This window comes from Mus musculus, chromosome 7, assembly GCF_000001635.26.
Source record: "Mus musculus strain C57BL/6J chromosome 7, GRCm38.p6 C57BL/6J".
Classification (NCBI taxonomy): Eukaryota; Metazoa; Chordata; class Mammalia; order Rodentia; family Muridae; genus Mus; species Mus musculus.
This window is the reverse complement of record NC_000073.6, coordinates 84,193,690-84,215,639: the sequence shown is the minus strand read 5'-3', so window position 1 is coordinate 84,215,639 and position 21,950 is coordinate 84,193,690. Positions and strand designations below refer to the sequence as shown.

At 43.2% G+C, this 21,950-nt stretch overlaps 1 long non-coding RNA gene across 2 annotated transcripts in view; it reads right to left on the bottom strand.

Annotated features, from left to right (window-relative positions):
* LOC117997403 (uncharacterized) overlaps nucleotides 1-21,950 on the bottom strand; it is a 114,890-nt gene that overhangs the window by 51,390 nt on the left and 41,550 nt on the right. Inside the window, exon 4 of one of the 2 annotated variants that reach the window (NR_169135.1) lies at nucleotides 20,514-21,620. The exons of the other annotated variant lie outside the window; for it this stretch is intronic. This is a non-coding gene — a long non-coding RNA (uncharacterized LOC117997403). Of the gene's footprint in view, nucleotides 1-20,513; nucleotides 21,621-21,950 lie in introns of those variants that run through there. 2 annotated transcript variants of the gene reach the window in all.

Below are 21,950 nucleotides of genomic sequence, written 5' to 3'. Positions count from 1 at the left end.
TTAAATTGTGCACACACCTTTCTCCCCTTCCTGGCCTTTCTGCTCCATGTTTTTCTGTCTCTCATTGTAAACCTGTGTGTGAGTAGTGATCAGTAAGCATGACACAGCGTGAATACTAACTATCCTGCTTTGAAATTTTCTCTTCCAAGCAAGTTAGCCCATTACCTTTAAATTCATCCTCGCTTGAGTTCTCAGGACACGGGCAGAGTGCAGCCAGGGTCTTTGCTAGGATATCACATGAGTGGTTCCTTGCCTCATAACACATAGAGTCCTTGCTCCCAACAAAACCTCAGGAATGAGTTTCACTGTCCACATGTTTCTTAGAATTCTTGCCTTCTAAGTTCCTACTGGAATTGCCCATTCAATTTTCCTTCAAGTGTGTGATGGTTTGTATATGCTCGGCCCAGGGAGTAGCACTATTAGAAGGTGTGGTCTTGTTGGAGTAGGTGTGGCCTTGTTGGACTAAGTGTGTCACTGTGGTTGTGGGCTTTAAGACCCTCATCCTAGCTGCCTGAAAGCTAATATTCTGCTAGCAGCCTTCAAATGAAGAGATAGACTTTCAGCTCCTCCTGCACCTTACCTGCCTGGATGCTGCCATGTTCCCACCTTGATGATAATGGACAGAAGCTCTGACCCTGTAAGCCAGCCCCAATTAAATGTTGTCCTTATGAGAGTTGTCTTGGTCATGGTGTCTGTTCACAGCAGTAAAACCCAAACTAAGACAAAGTGTTCAAAAGCTTTTCCAGCCCAAAGTTTTCAGCTCTTCTGCATTTCTCCCCTATACCAGTTCTAAGAGCCTTAGAATCACATAGTTAGATATATCACAGCAACAGCCCTACTTCTCAGTACCAAATTTCTATATTAGGTTTCTTTTTCTAGTTGTGATTTAAAAACAACAACAAAAGCAACTGAAGTGTGAGTGTTTTGGCTCACAGTTCAAGGATATAGTCTATCTTAGTAGAGAAGTCACAGGGCCAGAAGCTTGAGGTACCTAAACACCCAGCAACTGCAGGCAGGAAGCAGAGATTAATGACTCCACTGCTCAGCTCATTTTCTCCCTAAGTAAGTGCCACTCAGAGTTAAGGTGGGTCTCCCCACTTTAATTAACCTACTCTAGATAATCCTTCCCAGGCATGTCCAAAAGCAAATCTGACGTAGTCTTTCACAAGCATGCCTGGAACCTTATCTCCTAGCGATTCTAGATCCTGCTGTTGGACATATTAACCACCACACCAGATGACCATCAACTAATGAATAGAAAATTAAAATATGAATTGTTGTGTCCGGCCAGCAGATCACAGACCTGGGTTCTAGCCTGGAAAAGCATTTTGGAAACCTGGAAGAGAAGAAGGGCTAGGCTGCGTGAGATAAGGAAGGAACCAAGACAAGGCTCTCTGCTCAAGGTTCAATTTTTACTATTCCGGCACTCTGTTATGAAGGAAGGGGGAGGGGCCCGATCCCCGCCAAATAATCTAGGAGTAAGGTTGCAGGTGAACACGTGATGGCTTCGGAACAGCAAATCGGCAAGCTCCACTGCAGTGGGCGTGGCTGAACGATTAAGCGGCAAGCTCCACCCCTGAGCAAGCAGGTTTCAGGCTGGGGGAGGGGAGACTACAATGAATATCCATATAATAGAGTGTTATGGAGCCAGTAAAAAGGTATTGTTGGCCCATAATACAACATGAATGTATCTGAAAAACACTACAGTAAGTGAAAGAGGGCAGATGGAAGAGAGAATGTTTCCTGCATACTTAGATTCCATTCTAAGGAAATATTCATAATAGGACAATCCACAGAAACATATACTAAACTAGGGACCAGAGGGATCTGAAAGAGAATGAAGGAGAAATAAGCTAATAAATGGGTCAGTTCTTCACGCATAATAAAATATAATCTGTAATTATATATTAGTGATGATGTACACCCATCCTTGTCTTAGTTATTTTTCTATTGCCGTGATAAAACACATGAACAAGGCAACTTCTAAGACAAAGTGTGTAAGTTGGGCTCATGCTATCAGAGAGCTAGAGTCCATGATGGCACAGCAAGGACATGGCAGCAGGCACAGTTGAAAGCTTACTTCTTGATTTTTTTTTTTTGTCACTTCAATTTTTTTTATGTTATAGAAGTCAAATCCAGACCCAACATAAATACAGGAAATAGAAACAAAATATATTATAAGCATATGTATAAAAGTCACCAATAAAATATTTGCAATTTAACCTAAAAGCTAATTAACAACACCCCATAATGAAGCAACTTTTTTAAAAAATTTATTTATTTTTATTAGGTATTTTCCTCATTTACATTTCCAATGCTATCACAAAAGTCCCCCATACCCTCCCTCCCCTACCCACCCACTCCCACTTCTTGGCCCTGACGTTCCCCTGTACTGAGGCATATAAAGTTTGCACGACCAATGGGCCTCTCTTTCCACTGATGGCCGACTAGGCCATCTTCTGACATATGCAGCTAGAGACATGAGCTCCAGGGGGTACTGGTTAGTTCATAATGTTGTTGTACCTACAGGGTTGCAGATCCCTTTAGCTCCTTGGAAACTTTCTCTAGCTCCTCCACTGGGGGCCCTGTGATCCATCCAATAGCTGACTGTGAGCATCCACTTCTGTGTTTGCTAGGCCCCGGCCTAGTCTCACAAGAGAAAGCTATATCAGGGTCCTTTCAGCAAAATCTTGCTAATGTATGCAATGGTGTCAGCGTTTGGAGGCTGATTATGGGATGGATCCCCAGATATGGCAGTGTCTAGATGGTCCATCCTTTTGTCTCAGCTCCAAACTTTGTCTATGTAACTCCTTCCATGGGTGTTTTGTTCCCAATTCTAAGAAAGAGTAAAGTGTCCACACTTTGGTCGTGGTTCTTCTTGAGTTTCATGTGTTTCACAAATTGTATCCTAGGAAAGAAATCTGGAACCATAGATACTTCTTGATCCTTAAGCAGAAGTACAGGGAGAGACACTGGGAATGGTGCAGGTCTTTTGGCCTCCAACAAGGCCACCCCTCCTAAGCCTTTCCAAACAGTTCCAAACAAGATGGGGAACCAAGTATTCAAATACATGAGCCCATGAGGACCCTTTTCATTCAAACCACCATACTGCTCTATTTATGCTTTTAATTAAAAGTAAATTATTTTAAAAGTTATACCCACATATCTAAGGAGACAGCTTGTTCCTTGGCAAGAAATGTATAAACATCCCCTGTATCTCACTGTGGAGTGAATCAGGGCAGGAAGCTGCACAGTGACAGTCTCTATGATGACAATTGGCATTGCAGAGCCCAGGCACAGACTTTTACTAATATTTACTTTCTCACAGCCAAGGAAAAGAATGGCCTGAGACCTGCTGGCTGGAATCAAAGTGCCATGTGAACAGAGGATGTGAAAATAGAGAGGGGAAGCCCCGGAGTGGGTCTTTATATTTAGTAACCAACACAGTAACAAACAGCCACATGTTTGGGGGTAGGGGGATCATCTTCCTGATCTCTCCCTCCCATGGGGATTTCTGCTTTGTTCTTTACGTGGCTGTGAATCACATGCAACAGAGAACTAATAGGGGTTTCAAGTAACATGTCTAAAAGTTGGCAAGTTTAATTTCTCTGAGACATGAAGAAATTTATTTTTAGTTTATAGAGATGCTCCCACAGAAAGGAAGCTGATAGCACCATGGAGGGAACGTGGTACTCACCCAGCCACAGACATTCTTCCCTTCATTCTCAGCAGAAGGTCAAGGGTGGGAAAATGCATGTCCCCAAGACACTGGAAAGAACTCTGTTAGTAAAGAAGCCCCTTCAGAAGTTCACACACACAATGGCATGCCTAGGCAGAGGCTGGGGGCTACCCCTGTGCCACAGAGGGAAGATGTGTCAGTCAGCATGAAGTCTAGACTACAGAAGTTGCTCTATGTGCTGCAAATACTGGAAGTGAATTCAGGGCAATGCTTACTAAAGTATTCTGAAGACCAAAGCAAAAGAAAGGGAGAAGTGAGGTCTGCAAGAGACTAGAAATATTGGAACTTTTGAGCCCAGATAAAGAGCTAACAAGGAAAATGACTCTGTATTCTGGGACCCCACCCCCACCCGAGAAGTGGGAGGAAGTTGCTTGAGGCCCTATGCTCATACTGCCAGTGGGGACACTGCATATTATCCTCTCCCTGATATTTTAGGAGCCAAGCTGCCAAATGACCCATGTCAACCCCCAGCACTGTTTAAGCCAATGCTCACCAAGCACCACGCTATTCCAACACCTATAATCTCCACTGTCATTGTTAATGCTGCTGGAGTTAAAACCTCTGCGATGCTGTTACTGACAGTAAGAAAAATCAGGAAGGCCTCCTTTGTCCCTCCTTCCCATCCCCTGACCATGTACCCAGGGGCAGGATCTATATAGTCTAAGCAGCATGCAGAATCTAAGCCAAGTGCACAGTCCCAGCCTCCTTCCAAGTGGAACAGAGCAGAGGGGCAGGAAGAGGGCCGTCAAGAGACAGATGACTAGTATGATGAAGATAGGGAAGCTTTTGTGGCCGCAGTGGCTAAATAGGGAAATAAAGTAACTAACTTCCATCCCAGACAGAGCTTGGGCTTGTGAAAAATGGACCTTATCTACTACAGACAGATTTACTTGTCTATTTTAGTCACTCATTGTTCATGCGTGCTCACTGGGGTACCCGCTAATGCAGTGAATAGAGATTGCCATTAATGACTGCATCTCTCCTCTTTTACAGCCTACTCGTCTCCAGGGCCTTTCTGGGCTTCTAGAATTCCCGTCATCAATTTTTCCTGCAGAGATTGAAGCTAACGTCAAGGCGGGAGTGAGGTGAGGAGGCTCTGGTCCAAGCTTACAAAAGATGTTCCGGGGAGACACTATGAAGAGACCACCAGCTTGCTGCTGGAATCCCTCCAATTTTGTCATTACTCCTGGTTCACTGTGCCCAGGGGAGCACAAAAACCGAGTTCACATTGTTATTTTTACTTTAAAAGGCAGAAGCATACTTTTTTTTGAACTAGCTTTTTCTCTGGCACCAAATTCTAAAAGATTTTTGTCACATGAAATATTCTTTGGTTCTATGACATCACAGTGTCCTCCCCTACATCTTCCCAACAAACTAAGAGCATTCAACATACCCACTTCTGGCAGAGGTGGCAGAGACAAATCAAAGGGCCAGTGAGATTTTGTGAGGTGACTGCTATGGCCCCTTGACAATGTAAAGGTTTGGGCATATATGTGGAAGACTGCGTGCTCTGGCAAGCAGATATTAGAGCTGCAGATTTCTTGTCCATGGAGTGGCCGGGAAGAACCCACTCAAATGGGTGGAAGAGAGATAGGTAGAGAAGGTGATTGATAGCTCTGCTTCTGGTGGGATAAATGAAGACCAATGACCACCAGCAAGTGGCTTTGTCCTTGCCAAAGCAAAATTCCATTCTTCAAATTGCTCATCATATTCTTCTAGGTAAAGACTTAGACATCCAGGGAAACCCATAAGATCAGGCTGAATCTAAGGAAAGTAAAGGTACTTGGAAAGATAACACTGCAGGCCAGAGTCACTGCAATCAGTGGCACATAACAGGGATCAGAGATGTGGTTTCCTGAAAGAAGACTCAGATGAACTGGAATGTTAGTTTGCTGAGACATTCCCAGGAAGGGTAGGCATTGAAACAAGGGAAGAGCCAAGGTTGGATCTCAAGGAGAAGGCAAAATAAAATGATCTGAAGTGATCGGTACCAATGGCATGTAACCAATAACAAGACAGTTGGAAAGCTGTAATTGCCCCAGACTGGTAGGAAGAAAGTGTACAGAGGCAGAGAAGCAGGTGTGTTAGTCTTTTGCACCTGACAAAAACATTTGAGCAAAACATCTTAAGAGAGAAAATATTAATTTGCTTCACAGTTTCAGAAAATCTTGGCAGGGAAGGTGTGGAAGTATGCCACTCATATAATGGTGTCCAAGAATTGGTGGATTTGCTGGCTTTCTTCTTTCATTATCCTGTCACCTAGCCTTTGGGGAGATGTTCTCCATATTTAGAGTGGGTTTCTCCACCCTGTAGTTAATTCTCTTTGGAAACACCCTCATATGCACACATTGACCTCTTAGGGGCTTCACAATTCAATGAACTGGATATCAGCATTAACAATCAGGATGAGGATACTTCACCGAGCTGGTTTGCACACTGTCTTTGATCCAGTGTCCCTCGTGTGTGCTTGGAGAGCTGGGGTCAGATCCCCACTAGTGCTTGTCTGGGTTAGTGCTGGGCTGACCAAGGTGATCTAAGAAGAGTCGGCTACAGGCTTTTGGAGTGTGAACGACCGGCTATATCTCAAAAGGGGGCAGGAGCAGAAGCCGAGAAAAACCTGTTCACATACATGAGAAGCAAGTGGAAATGGAAAGCTCCTGGGAAAATGCCTCTGGCTTGTTTTATCCTAAATGGCTGTGCCTTCAAGTCTCCCAGTCTAAAGGGCCAAAGGCTGGTCAACAACCGTCTGATACCTGTGTTGTGGCCAGAGTGACTACGAGGAAGACTCAGTAGGATGGGGGAACCACAGCTGAGAAGAGCATAAGATATTGATATGGGAGGCTCAGTAGGTTAGTATGACAGAATTCATCAAAGGTCAAGTTGATCATCTCATGTATGACATAAATACAATAACCAAGGCATACCATAATCCTGGTTGTCGAAAGTTATTTGGACATCTGGAGTTACCACAAACTTCCAAAGAAGTTCCGAAGAAGTCTTCAATGGAATCTTCTTCCAAAACCAGGAGTTAAACAGCTGTCTGAGAGCACACGAGAGAATGGTCAGCTGGAAAGAAGACTCTCCACATGATAAGAAGGAAGCTGTGGCTAGGAAGGAACTTTGGAGTGGGGAGCTACTGCAAATTTGTTAGCCGAGTGAGATAAGGGAAACTGGGAGTCACATCTAGGCAGATCATGGCAGGAGGGCTGCACCCTTGGGAATCACCCATCTTTAAGTTGCTCAAGGGAGTGGGGTGGGGGTCTGTAGGCTGCCTTTCCCAGCTCGCTTGGTACTGTTTAGGTTTTGTCAAAAGGAGATTACTAGTAGAGGGTCTGAAAGGAAGAGGGAGGAACAGAGGAACATCTCTCCCTCCCACTTTTCCAGTTTCTAAGTCAATCCAGCAACAGCAGCCGCCAGCTTCCAGTCTCTCAGTCCCAGAGCTAACCTAACCTATGGAATGCCAAGTCCAAGGACTACATCCTGTTTGCTATAGGTAGACACCATTCAAAGATGTATTTATCTGGCTCTAAGGAAGACTTGGGTAGTGTAAGGTTGGATAACACAGGAATGAGCGTGTCTACAAAGTCACCTTCTTCATGTATTTCCAAAGATGTGGGATGACAGACTCCAAGAGGTATTTCAGAGGGGGTAAAAAGCTATTTTTTTCTTTCTTAAAGAAAGACAGGAAAAAATAAAAGAAAGGCAGAAATGCTAAAACAACAGCAACGAAAGTGTGTAATCCATCACACGTGTAGGTATTCAATACCATCCATAACTTGGGGTTTTGTTTTGTTTTGTTTTTTTGGTTTTTCAAGACAGGGTTTCTCTGTGTAGCCATGGCTGTCCTGGAACTCACTCTGTAGACCAGGCTGGCCTCGAACTCAGAAATCCGCCTGCCTCTGCCTCCCAGGTGCTAGGATTAAAGGCATGCACCACCACTGCTCGGATGTAGCTTGTATTTATTTATTTATTTATTTATTTATTTATTTATTTATTTATTTTAGATATAATGACTATGCATTTTTTTAATTAGGTATTTTCCTCATTTACATTTCCAATGCTATCCCAAAGTCCCCCATACCCCCCCCACTCCCATACCCACCCACTCCCACTTTTTGGCCCTGGCGTTCCCCTGTACTGGGGCATATAAAGTTTGCAAGTCCAATGGGCCTCTCTTTCCAGTGATGGCCGACTAGGCCATCTTTTGATACATACGCAGCTAGAGTTAAGAGCTCCGGGGTACTGGTTAGTTCATAATGTTGTTCCACCTATAGGGTTGCAGATCCCTTTAGCTCCTTGGGTATTTTCTCTAGCTCCTCTATTGGGAGCCCTGTGATCCATCCAATAGCTGACTGTGAGCATCCACTTATGTGTTTCCTAGGCCCTGGCGTAGTCTCACTAGAGACAGCTATATCAGGGTCCTATCAGCAAAATCTTGCTAGTGTATGCAATGGTGTCAGCGTTTGGAGGCTGATTATGGGATGGATCCCTGGATATGGCAGTCTCTAGATGGTCCGTCCTTTTGTCTGAGCTCCAAACTTTATGACTATGCATTTTTATTAGATATTTTCTTCATTTACATTTCAAATGCTATCCCCAAAGTCCCCTATACCCTCCCCCCACCCTGCTTCCCAACCCACCCACTCCCGCTTCCTGGCCCTGGCATTCCCCTGTACTGGGCCATATGATCTTCATAATACCAAGGGCCTCTCCTCCCATCGATGGCCAACTAGGCCATCGTCTGCTACATATGCAACTAGAGACACAGCTCTGGGGTGGGGGGGGGGGGTACTGGTTAGTTCATATCGCTGTTCCTCCTATAGAGTTGCAGACCCCTTTAGCTCCTTGTAGCTTGTATTTTTAAAAAAGATTATTACAAGGCAATTTTCTACCTCTCAATTTTGACAAAGTTTGAAGAAGTAAACATTCTCAGGAAATAATTATTGATGGATACAAAGTAGATGATGTAAAAATTATTATTCCAATATTTATAGTGCTGGAAGGAGTAATATATACACCTTACAGCAGAATGATGTTAAATAAATTACGTCATTTATAAATCCACATTATACAGTACTACTTATATGTTTTAATAATCCTAGAAAAATATCTGACTCATAAAAATATTTGTAGAATATCCCCTAATAAAGTTTAAAAAAAAAAGATGCTTTCAATGAAATGTTTCTACCAAACGAGTACATTAGATATGTTCCCATACATATAATACCTTATACTTAGGAAAGAGACATTTTTAAAAGATATTTAAAGTGTTAACAACTGAGCCACACTCCAAACCAGTTTAATCATAATGATGGATGGGTAGAAACATCAGTTTTTAAAGCACCCCCATAGATTACAATAGGAAGCCAAAGATGCAGTCACCATTTTAAGCACACCCACCCTATTCTGAACAATCCCCTCCTAGGCCACAAAATTGCAGTGCTGCTCCTGTGTTTCTCAATTGATGCTTTTGGACAAAAAAAAAAAAAAAAGGAATGATCTAGTGTTGATTTGCTATAAGAAGACACAGTACAGGTTTCCAGACTTGGGGTGTCTGTAAATAGTGGAGCCAGCCTGACTCTACTTGAATGGACCACCCATCAGTTTATTATGTCATGTTTTCTAAGAAGAAGTCATAGAAACGCTGAACAGTCCCCAGGGAAGAAGGACCATGAGGGCACAGAAAGAGAGATGTGTAGAGATGCACAGAAAGGTGTACTGTTAGTTACTGGACACTGAAAATTCTACATTTGCCATTGCAATGCTGTGGTTCTTGTCCAAGCCTGAAGACCTGAGAACCAGGAGAGTCAATGAGGTAAGTCTGAGTCCAAGGCACAAGCCTGAGAACCAAATTCATTGATATCCAAGGGCAGAAGAAAGTGGATGCTCTAGCTCGGGAGGTAGAAGACTCTCTTCCTCTCCTCTCAGTTGTGCCCGAACCCTCAACTAATTGCAAGAGGCATAACCATACTGGGGAGAGCTGACTTGGCTTAGTTTAATGAGTAATCTCTTGAGTTCAATGAATAACCTCTTCCAGAAGTCCCCTCACTAACACCATCCCCAAAATAATGGCTAATGAGCTACCAGGGCATCCCTTAGTTCAAGTTGACACTCAAAATGAGCCATCGTAGAAGAGAGTCATCCACATGACTCCATTTGTAGGTGGCTCCAGATGTTTCCAAAGATCTAAATCACATCAGGAACCTTAGAGAATATGATGTTGGAAAAACAATTCGCAGAAGCTGCCTTGATTCCAGACCTATTTGGCTTCAACCAGTGTTAGTTCAGGTGAGTCTCCCTCTCCACACTCAGGGTACGTCTAAGATTTCTGCCTGGTGCTGGGCATGTTTCCTGAAAAAGCCTGAGGCACTGAGTTCCTAGACCAGAGGTAAGGCCACATAAGGACTGCCATTTCTATTCCTGGGTCTTCATCTGCTCCACATTGGTGAGCAAGGGGCAGGCTGTGTTTAGTATAGGAGAAAAGGAGCCATACCTGATGCTCTGTCTGGCTTTCACATTTCTACCACGAAGCAGTAATAGAAGTTTCTCGAATTTCTAGTGGTGATGTTTGGATCTCAATCCAAATATACATCATGAAATATTCGAGAACTGGTAGCAAATGATTGTCCTATGCCAAAAGAGTGTGAATGAAAGTTTGGGGATATGCCTGTAGTACCAAGAGATCCAAGGCTTCTGGGAAGAACCAGAACACAACATGGGAGTGGTCCCAGTATGTAAAGGGTTTTGCCAGTCCTCATCAGTATCCTCCAGTGAAGTGGGTTATAAACATTCTTCAACTCTGACCCTACCTGCTGAACTGGAGCTGCCAAAAACTTCTCTTGAACTCTGTCCTCCAGGTGGTTCTGAGAGTGTTGGAGCTCAGAATCACTGTTTTAGAACACTGGCTCCATCCTTAGCCTTCAAAGCCCTCTGGGAAACTGAAAACCCAATACCAAAGTCTCACACTCCAGGATAAGTCAGATTCAGTGCCCTCTGAGGAAGCCTAGTCATGGGATTTTTCTCAAGATCTCAAAGGGTGTAATAGCTAGGTTCAAGAACTACACTTTAAAAAGACAGGAGACTTTAAGCAGAGGTTTAAAAGATACAGGATACACATAACATATACACATATCACACATTACATGGACTACATACCATATACAACACACATTACATGCATACCATGCATGCATACTACAGACGCATCACACATCACACACACTCACAGACCATGTATATATGACACATATACATCATATATACACAGACACACACAGCAGAGTCCAGGTTCATTCCTCATCTAGGTGGGATGAGTTGCAGAGCCTTCCGTTGTTTATAACATGACTGAAATCTCTTTTGCTAGTGACCTTTGAATAGATTGAATCATTTCCTTTGCAAAGCAAAGAAGATGCCTTGTTCCTGACAAACTCTCTTCATCTTTGAACATATTTCATCAAACAGCATTTATCTGGTTTAGAAGTCCCAAACTTCCTCTAGATTTTTGTCTATTGATCTAAATAGACAAAATAGCACTGGGAGAGCCCTGGATTTAATAGGCCGAATAATGTTGGGAGAGCCCTGGATTTTAATAGGAAAATGTCTTCCATTTGAAATGAGTCGTATCTTAACTTTACCCAGAGCAGCCTCGTCTCTGTTTTACAGGGGAATGCTGAGATGCATTAGTGCCTCTGCTGAGATCCTAGCTCAGCTGGGAACAGAGCCAACTCTCTACACCTCCTCTAGCTGTATTTTTGTAATCATCCTGGTTGGGAAGTAAGCACTGCATTGGAACTTTCCCTGAGCATTTCCAGATTTCAGTGTCTTAGTGGCAGCATGACAAAGGCTAAATCTTGGCTCAACTATGTATTACATATGAGAACTACTTAACATCTATGTGCCTCAGTTTCCTTATTGGTAACAAGGAGGTACACCCCCCCACACACACCCCTCAGTTTTCACAAGTTATTTAGGACAGAGCCAGCAATGTAAGTCAGTGACAGCTACTCTCTTGGATTGTGTGTGAGACAGCTTGGCCTACAGCTGTTGTCTTAACCGAAGTTTCCTTCACTGTGGTTTTCCCTCTCTCCTCGCTGTCCTGTTTACCATGGTATGTCCTGGGATTCTGTGTTCTGTGCCCGGTAGAAGGAACTGAGCCTTTCACACAATGGGTAGTGATGTTGGGGGACAGAAGGCATGGGACTTTGGAAACAGAGGGAAAAAGGAAGGAAGAAAAGGAGGAAGAGGAAGGAGAAGAGAAGGAAGAAGAAGAAGAAGAGGAAGAGGAAGAAGAAGAAGAAGGAGGAGGAGGAGGAGGAGGAGGAGGAGGAGGAAGAAGAAGAAGAAGAAGAAGAAGAAGAAGAAGAAGAAGAAGAAGAAGAAGAAGAAGAAGAAGAAGAAGAAGAAGAGCAGGAGAAGGAGGAGGAGGAGGAGGAGGAGGAGGAAGAAGGAGAAGGAGAAGAAGAAGAGGAAGATGCTTGAAAGAGATTTGAAATATTTGTTGTTCGTTATGGTAATTGATTGTCCTTGCCAATGATACTGCATGAGATGACGGCCTTTCTCAGTGTTAAACATGACATTTTTACAACCATCCATAACCACCATCAGACTGACTGGGAGCACTGTAGCCCCTGCTTTCCCTTGACACGTGTGACCTCCAATTAGATGCATCATTTTCCACTAGACCCCCTTCCCTCGCCTGGTATGGACTAGATGGAACTAAAACACTGTGACTCCTAGGTCCTCCTAACAGCTGATAGTGAAGGTGCTTTCCATAACTGTTGCACATGATGGACAGGAAGTTGTTGCCCAAGGCTATGAACTAAACAGGGCTCCAAGACCATATCTCCTTCGGGTCCTCCACCATCTCCCTTAGAAAGCCCATCTTCCTGCACCATTGCCACGGTAGTCTGGCTCTACCATTCTTACTTTTCCCTTCAACATCCCTGATAATTACTCTGGGCTTGTTCCCCAATTCTTCATTTTCTACAAAGGTCTGTCCTTTCTCCTACCTCCTCTGGGGCCTAGTTGAAAACTAGGTGTTTGTTATTTTTAAACGACAAACTCATTTTTAAGTATCAAATATTTTGTTAAAAATATAGTTCATAATGAAACAGCATTTCAAATTATCAACAACAAAAGAATTAACATTTCAACAAATGGTTTCTGAACAGATCTCTAAGTCAAAGGTCTGAACCTTACAGATAATTACAGATGAAATCCCAGTCCTTTGCCACTCATATCAACGCCTGCGTTAGAAGCACATACCAAATCCATGAGCATATGTAAACACATGGTAAATATAAAGAAGGGAGGGTTTGTAAAGCCAGGTCTGAGGTCAAGTGATGCAGGCTGAGGGGACAGTGGCCTCAAACGGGTCCCCTAGCTCCCACGTCCAAGAAACTAAACATATATTTATCATCAGAATGCAACCCCAGACGGTGTGACTCATAATGACGTTAAGGTCTAGAACCTTGGCAGACCAGAGAATCTGCACTCCTCCTGAGAAAGCTGACCCATAGAGAAGAATGAGGTGTATGGTCCTGAGTGACTCAACCTGGGTGCATCTCTCCCAGTGCTGGGCACCACGCATCTATCCACAGGCTGAAGAACACACTGGATGCTGTCAGGAATCCTCCAACTTCCACTCCATCTTCTCTAGAATCCTGAGAGAGACAGCATGGGGCTGGGGCCTTTTTTTGGATTATGTTGGGATACTTGCCTTCATCTTTTATTATTCTGATTATTCATAAGCCTCAAATTACTTAGTGAGTACCCTGCCCCACAATTCATCTTCCCATAGCTTTAGAACATCAGGTTCCTCTCATTTCACCTTTACTTTCACTTACATATTGGCCTCTTACTCAATACGAGGAAGAGGAAATCAACTAGGCATTGGGTTGTACGTCTCCTGCCTCGGTTAAGGTTGTCTGAACCACATGTGAACACAGTGTGTGTGTGTGTGTGTGTGTGTGTGTGTGTGTGTTGTGATCGTTACTCCCAAAGCGGCAGGTAGACCTGGATGAAGCCCAGGAAGAGGAGTGAGGCAAGAGTTGAGTTTAGAAGAGGATAGTTGCTCAGTCTGGAATTACCCAGCAAGTTATGAGGGCTAAGGTCCAGAATAGATCTGGGGGTGGAAAAGCAAGCCAACTGGTCTGTTCTCTCTCTCTCTCTTGTGGCTATTACACAAACAAATAAAATAGCAATGGAAATGAGGGTGGAGAGGGGAGAATCACCACAGTCCTCCCCCTTAACACATCAGATGTTTTTATTTTTCCAGACCTCGGTGACATTTATGCAAAAATGTTATGCTGTGTGGTAAACACAGCTTGGGCCCAGTTCCAAAGCTCCAAATTCGACTGCTCTCCCTTAGGCTCGCGTACTGAGCATGTCTGCATGTTGTCACATACACTTCATCAGCTTAATAACTGCACAGCATTTCACTGGGTGTTGTCACCCATGCCACCAACAAGGGTTGAGTGTACCAGTTTCCAGTAACTTGCGCACTTTGGGTCATCATTAGTATTTGAAATGTTTACGCATCTGTTAAGCATTGACGCTCATGATAGGTTTTGCTTTTCCTTGGTAAGTAGGAGGGACAAGCTTACGTCAATTCTTCTGTTTACCAGTTCTAACTAATTCTGACTTTCCAGGACCTGCATACTTTTCACTCAGGTGCATCTGGCTGTGCTCAAGTCTGAGGAATAAGTTCTGAATATTTTTCTTTAAACATTCATTTATTATTATATGTAAGTACACTGTAGCCGTCTTTAGACACATCAGAAGAGGGCTTCAGATCTCATTACGGATGGTTGTGAGCCACCTTGTTGTTGCTGGGATTTGAATTCAGGACCTTCAGAAGAGCAGTCGGTGCTCTTAACTGCTGAGCCATCTCTCCAGCCCGATCAAGTTCTGAATCGTAACTCTGAGGCAAATTAGTTACCTTGTCTTCTGCAGGGTTTGTCAGCTTGGTGCAAAGTGATCACCAGCCTTAACCTCCAGTTGTCACGAATGAATTTCCTGTCACAATGGACTGTATTCTGGAATTGTGAGACAAAGATTAAACTCTTCCTCCTGTAAGCTGCTTTTGACTGGTATTTTGTCTCAGCAGTAAGTAATTAACACACTTCAATGGAACAGATCACCAATCTACTCCTAACCAATCTTTCCAGCTCTTCCAGGTGGACCTTTGTTCCCTTTTCTCCTATAGGATCATTTTAAGCGATGTCACAATTTAAGCACTTAAACCCTACCTGGGGCTGCATGCTTGCATTTTTTAAAATTCAATTTTATTTTTTTACTTATTCACTTTACATCCCACTCACTGCCCTCTCCTGGTAACTCCCTCCCACAATCTTTCCCCCATCCTCCCTTTCCTTCTCCTCTAACCAGTGGGGACTCCCCCTGGGTATCTCCCCAAGCTGGCACTTCAAGTATCTGTGAAGTTAGGCAATTCCTCTCCCACTAAGGCCAGATAAGGCAGCCCAGCTAAAAGAACATATCCCACATACAGGCAACAGCTTTTGGGATAGCCCCTGTTCCAGTTGTTCAGGACCCACATGAAGACCAAGCTGTACATCTGCTACATATGAGCAGGGAGGCCTAGGTCCCGCCCATGTATGTTCTTTGGTTCATGGTTCAGACTTTGAGAGCCCCAAGGGCCGAGGTTAGTATACTCCATTGATATTCCTGTGAGGTTCCTCTCTCCTTCAGGATCCTGCAATCTTTCTTCCTATTCTTCCATAAGCGTCCCCAAGCTCCATCCATGATTTGGCTGTGGGTGTCTTATCTGTCTGAGTCAGCTGTTGGGTGGAGTTTCTCAAAAGACAATATGCTCCTATCTGCAAGCATAACAGAGTATCATTAATAGTGTCAGGGATTGGTGATTGTCCATCGGATGGGTCTAAAGTTGGGCTGGTTATTAGTTGGCCATTCCTTCAGTTTCTGCTCCATCCCCTGTGCCTGCATTTCTTGTAGACAGGATAAATTCGGGGTTGAAAGTCTTGTGGGTGGGTTGGTGCCTCTATTGCTCCACTGGGGTTTCTGCCTGGTTATAGGAGGAAGCCTCTTCAGGTTCCACATTTCCAGTGTTGTGAGTCACAGCTAAGATCACCCCCATTGATTTTTAGGTGCCTCCCTTATCCCAAGTCTCTGTCTCATCCTGGAGATGCCGTTCACCTCCTCAACCTCATCAGTTGCCTATTTCCATTCATTTTCATGGCCATGTAGCCATCTCTTCTGTCCTTCCCCTCACCTGATCCTGAACCCCTATCCCTACTCCCTCTCAGTTCCCTGCCTCTTATGACTATTTTATTCTCCCTTCTAAGTTAGATAGATCCAAGCATCCTCACTTGGACCTTCCTTCTTGTTTAACTTCTTTGGGTCTGTGGAATATAGCATGGCATCTGTATTTTATGGCTAATAACCACTTATAAGTGAGTACATACCATGCATGTCTTTTTGGGAGTGGGTTACCTCACTCAGGATGACATTCTCAAGTTCCACCCATTAGCCTGAAAAATTCATGATGTGTTTGTTTTTCCTAGCCAAATGGTACTCCATTATGTAAATGAACCACATTTTCTTTATCCATTCTTCAGTTGAGTGACATCTAGGTTGTTTTCAGTTTCTGGCTATTACAAATAAAGTTGCTATGAACATAGTTGAGCAAATGTCTGTGTGGTATGATGGGGCATCTTTTGGGTATATGCCCAGGAGTGGTATAGCTGGGTCTTGAGGTAGAACTATTCCCAGTTTTCCGAGATACCTGCCAAATTGATTTCCAAAGTGGTTGTACATGTTTAAGTACATTTGAGAAAAGGGGGGAAGCACGTGTTGTTTTGGTCTGTTGGGAATGGAGTTCAAGACCTTGTGTGTTCCAGACAAACTCTTTACAACAGATTCCCATTATCCCAGAGAATGGCCTATTGATTGCAATTTCATGGTATCAGATCTTAACCCAAATGTTGCCTGGGTTCAGATTCTGTCAGCTTGGTTTCCTCCTCGGAGAAGCTGCTTCCCAGTGGCTGTGAGGACGAATTGAGGTAATCTCCTCATGACTCATTGAACAGGACTTGACAGACAGCCACGAACTGAGACCTTCATGAGGTCGTGGAGGCAGCAGTACTCTACCAATACCCTTGTCACTGGTGGCTATTCTATCACAGTATGTTAGTGACTTATCGCTGAGGCAAATATCTGGCAAAAAGCAAGGTAAGGGAGGAGAGTTTATTGTTTGGATCACAGTTTCCAGATTAGAGTCCATGATGGCATGACGATTCTGACAGTGGGATATTAGGGATGTGGTTTTCTCCATATCATGAAGCAGAGGCGATAAGTACAGTTGTTCAGCTTGTTTCTCCTTTTCAGCTGGTCTAGGACCAGCTATGGTACCATTCTATGGAATGATACCACTTACAATTAAGATAGAACTTCTCCCTGCAATTAACCTAATCCGTCACAGACACAGAGACTGGTCTCCTAGGTGATGCTAGGTCTCGTCAAGTTGATAATATTAACCATCACAGACAGGACTGAAAAGTAACTGGTCATCCTCTCTTGTCTGTATTAATTATGGTTTTAATGCTGAAGGTCTCACATCCTAGGAATCCCTCAGTTCTGGACTAATTATAATGGTTGGACATCCATGTACAGTTAGAGGTTTTTTTTTTTTTTTTTTTTTTTTTTTTGCAAGTGAAAAAAGGAGGTTTTAATCTCGTCATCAGGAAAACATCATAGTAGCAGCAAAATTTCTTGATCTTTAACATTCTTACAGTAAACATCCTTGAAGTCTGGCCACATGGGATATTCACCTCATAAATGATCTCCTTCTTATTTTTTATTAGATATTTTTTCCATTTTTTATTAAGTATTTAGCTCATTTACATTTCCAATGCTATACCAAAAGTCCCCCATACCCACCCACCCCCACTCCCCTATCCACCGACTCCCCCTTTTTGGCCCTGGCGTTCCCCTGTACTGGTGCATATAAAGTTTGCAAGTCCAATGGGCCTCTCTTTCCAGTGATGGCCGACTAGGCCATCTTTTGATACATATGCAGCTAGAGTCAAGAGCTCCGGGGTACTGGTTAGTTCATAATGTTGTTCCACCTATAGGGTTGCAGATCCCTTTAGCTACCTCAGAGTGAAAGGCTGGAAGACAGTTAGAGTTTTAGCTGCTCTCATTGAATCATTCCACCACCTCTTTGCTTTACAAAAACAAGCATGGGGAATGCCAAGTAATTAAGAAATGTGCCCTGGTAACACTGAAGGTCAGAGGTGATGCTAGCTGACCCAGAACGGATGTTGTACTTCCCCAACAAACCCCTGTATTCCTCCTAGAGGCTGACTCATGGTCATTTGATATCATCTTCATTTTTAATTGTTATAAAATTTACCATCTTGGCTGCTTTTAAGTGTCTGCTTTAGTAGCTGTAAGTGCATTCACCATATTGTGCAACCATCACCATCCATTTCCTGAGTTCTTTTCACAACCGAGGGACGTCACTGACTAAAAATGACACAGGTGTCAGCAATGAGTGAGCAGCTTCAGCCATACTCTCGGAACTGCCCCCTCGGCTTCTAAATATGCTCACAGAGTACCACAAAGCACTAGCAAGCTGAGGTCATGGTGAAGAAGTCAATGTTGTAATTGATGTTTGGAAGAGAGATGAGCCTGATCTGTGGCTAGGCAGACACTCACTACTGCCCAGGACCCATGGGGCCTGGCTCTGGGAAATTCTCCCTTTGCAACCATTTGCAACTGAAGCCAGAAGGAATTGTGACAGTTTATTTCCAATAAGACAGAATTCTAAGCACATGGCCCACCTTTCAACTCTTCTCAGATTCTGACCTAACTAGGTCTGGTACCAGGTCCTTTGTAGACTGAAGATGCCCAGAGAGTGGAAACATTTCCTCTCCATGCCTGCTCTTGACCATGTAAGCATCAGAGAAGAACATATAGCTTAGCAGTTTGATACTGTGCATTTCATAGCAGAGGGACAGAGAGGAAATAATTATTGGGAGCTATATGTTATATAGCACTTGTACTTAATGCTGAACTGAGTTCTACATGAAATTCTTGCCATGGCCTAATGCATAGGTGCTCTCTTCTTTTGGTGGTCTTGTAGGTCTGCTTATGCAAACTAAAGCCACATTGCCTTTGTCTAATCATTGAAAAGCTGGAGTGAATTAGGAGAGTGATGAGGCTCAGAAAGAGAGCAAGAGGAAGGTTTGTACACTATGCAGTCAGAACGCATCGTTACCCACAGGGGGGTTAGAAGATGGATAAAGGACAAGAAGCCTCTGGAGAGCATTTCCTGTTTATCACCATAACATAAACAAAAAGTGACTGGCTGGTATGGTGACTTTAGCCAGGAGAATTTATAGTCAGTGTGTAATCTGTGAGCGTCCTGGGTTTCCCCCGCTTAACTAGTTTACTAGTGATGAGTCATTTTATCTGACCTCACTTTGCCATCAAGGATTCATCTCCCAAGGAAGCCAACGTCTACTGCCTGGTCTGCATTTATGTTCGTGTTTTGCTTATTCTCCTCCGCTGTGGATTGTGGTTTTCCGGGAGAGAAGTCAATTCTGCTTTAGCAGAAAATGGAAAACCCAGTTGTTCAATAGATGATAAAGCTCATTTCCTCTTTGTTTTTTGTGGGGTTTTTTTGTTTTGTTTTGTTTTGTTTTGTTTTGTTTCAAAAAGATGTGCTTTTCAACCACCAGCAGAGAGGGATTGTCATGCTTGAAACACCAGACTTTCCAAATCCATGCCTCACGAGCATCAGGGCATGTTTGTATGCTTTTGCTTCCAGTCTTGATGGTGTCAGTCTTCTATGCCATTGAGTTCAAGTTCACCAGAGAGCAAATACAAGCTAAGTAAAATGGGTTCACCATAGCTGTTCACTGATCGCTGCAAGTGGGTTTGCAAGGGCAAACGTTCATTTGGATGTTTGCCCTGTGTACACGATTTTGTTCAGATATAGTTGAGTGTTTATCATGATCCAGACACCCCTCCCCATGCCTTTAGCACGATGTTGGCTTTGAGAAGAAAGCCTTTGCTCTCATCACTCTGACACTGCATCCTTGCCAGCCCTCCTTAGTCCCACCCCTTTCTCCTGGGAACCTACATAAACTCCTCCCTCAGGCAGGTGGGTATCTTTACAAAGTCTCCTCCGTGTGCTCTGTAGCATCCCTTTGTACTTGGGAACTTGCACAGCCAAGGAATCTGACATCCTGCCTTACTCTCCCTAGTCTTCCAGGTCCTTGGTGTGGTACAGACTCTGTAAACATGTATCAAATAAAGGCAAATATCTATGTGTGAAGAGAGTACACTTTCAAGGCCACTTACCCTGTGAAGGTATCCTGATTCTTTCACCCTAGAAGGCATCCCTATAGGTACGTGTACACACACACACACACACACACACACACACACACACACACAGTGCCTCTGAAGGTTTTCTATTCCCTGCCTGTGCCTCTACTTAGCACTCGGGGAGTGCACATTGAATGCAAGTTGGCAAGAGACTGAGTTGTTTGTCCACAGTAGTACAAGTGAAGCTTCCCACTCTGAGCCCAGGAGAGGTTTTTCCCTTCTGCTAAAAACACAGCAGTCTGAAAATTCTGGGAAGAACATGGATTCTCATGCAGACTCATTTGTGCAATGTCTTCACCTTCCATTGAGAGGAGAGTTTCACGGAAGGAAGAGTGTTTGACACTACTTTGAGGGTCATAGAAATTCAAATAGAATGCAAATACAATGAGGACCCAAAAGATGAAGTAGTCATACTTTTTATAATTTTAATTGGTACATAAAATAATGAGTTTAATAATGACAGTAATACATGTGTATCATTGTACTTTGCTCACATACATACACACATTCATACATTCTTAGTTTATATACAAGAGAAAACATGGCATTTGTTGTTCTGATTCAGCTTTATTTTCTTTTGATGGTCCTAAATTATATTCATTTCTTACAAGTGACATAATTCCACTTTTCTTTATGGATAAATTGCATTCCATTGTATATATGCACCATATTACCATATTTTTACTAGCAAGTCATCTGCTAATAGACATCAAGGGTGATTCCTTCAATATTTTGGCTTTTGTAAAGAGAACAGCAATAAATAGGTACACAAATGGCTCTGTGGTATATTAACTCAGATGCCTTTGGATATTTGCACAGGAATGCTATCACCTAGCCATATGGTAATACTCGTTTGAGTTTTTGAGGACCCTATACATTGATTTCCATAAAAACTTCACCAGACCACATTGCCACCAACAGTGAACAAGGGTTCCTCTTTCCTCAACTCCTTGTCAGCATTGACTGTAGGTTTTTTTTTCTTGGTGATAACCATGCTTACTAGATTAAAATGTAATCTCAGTGGCTAAGAATACCGAACATTGCCCATGCCTGCATTCTTGATTTCCTTTAATAGTTTTTCTGTAAGGTGAGAGCTAGAAGAACCAGTCCTTTAAAACCATCTATCTTATAGATGGAGAAACAAAAGCCTACACAGAACAGTTCATCAAGACAAGTCAATCACCATGGACAGTATCTCACTTGTGTTCCTCTTGAGTACACACATTGTGGCATCTGTCCAGATTCTAAAACAGCATGGTTTGGTGGTTGAGCCTGATATGCAGGGAGCAGGATGGATGATAGGCTTCATGAACAAGCCTAGGAGCAGAATACTGCTCTTCTCTTCAGCTGCTGAGTTGTCTCTGCTCTCTCTGGATGGGGCATTCCAAGGACTAAGAAGTATTCAGTTCTGAATATGCCCTGGGCCTGATCCTCACCTTCTTTTTGTCATATTTATGCACGATATGATTGAAGAATTTTCAAGTAATTGAGGAATTATATTCTATAACTAGAGAGAAAAGAAAACACACAGAAAATTCAGCAAGCTTGGATTTCATTTACCAGGTTAGAAATCCCATGAGAACAGTGGACTGACACTGTGGCCACCATAGTCCTTGGTACAGTTCTTGACATCTAGTGAACACGCCTCAGTTTGAGTTTTTTGAGTTACACTTAAGTCAAGTAAGACTGATTGTCAAACTGTAGTGAGGAGAAGATAGCAAGGCTTCTCTGTGACTCATGAAGGAATACACACATATCTGGGAAGACAATATCAATCTCCCAAATAATACATCCCACACCACAGGAACCAGGACCAGGGTGGGATATAAAGGAAATT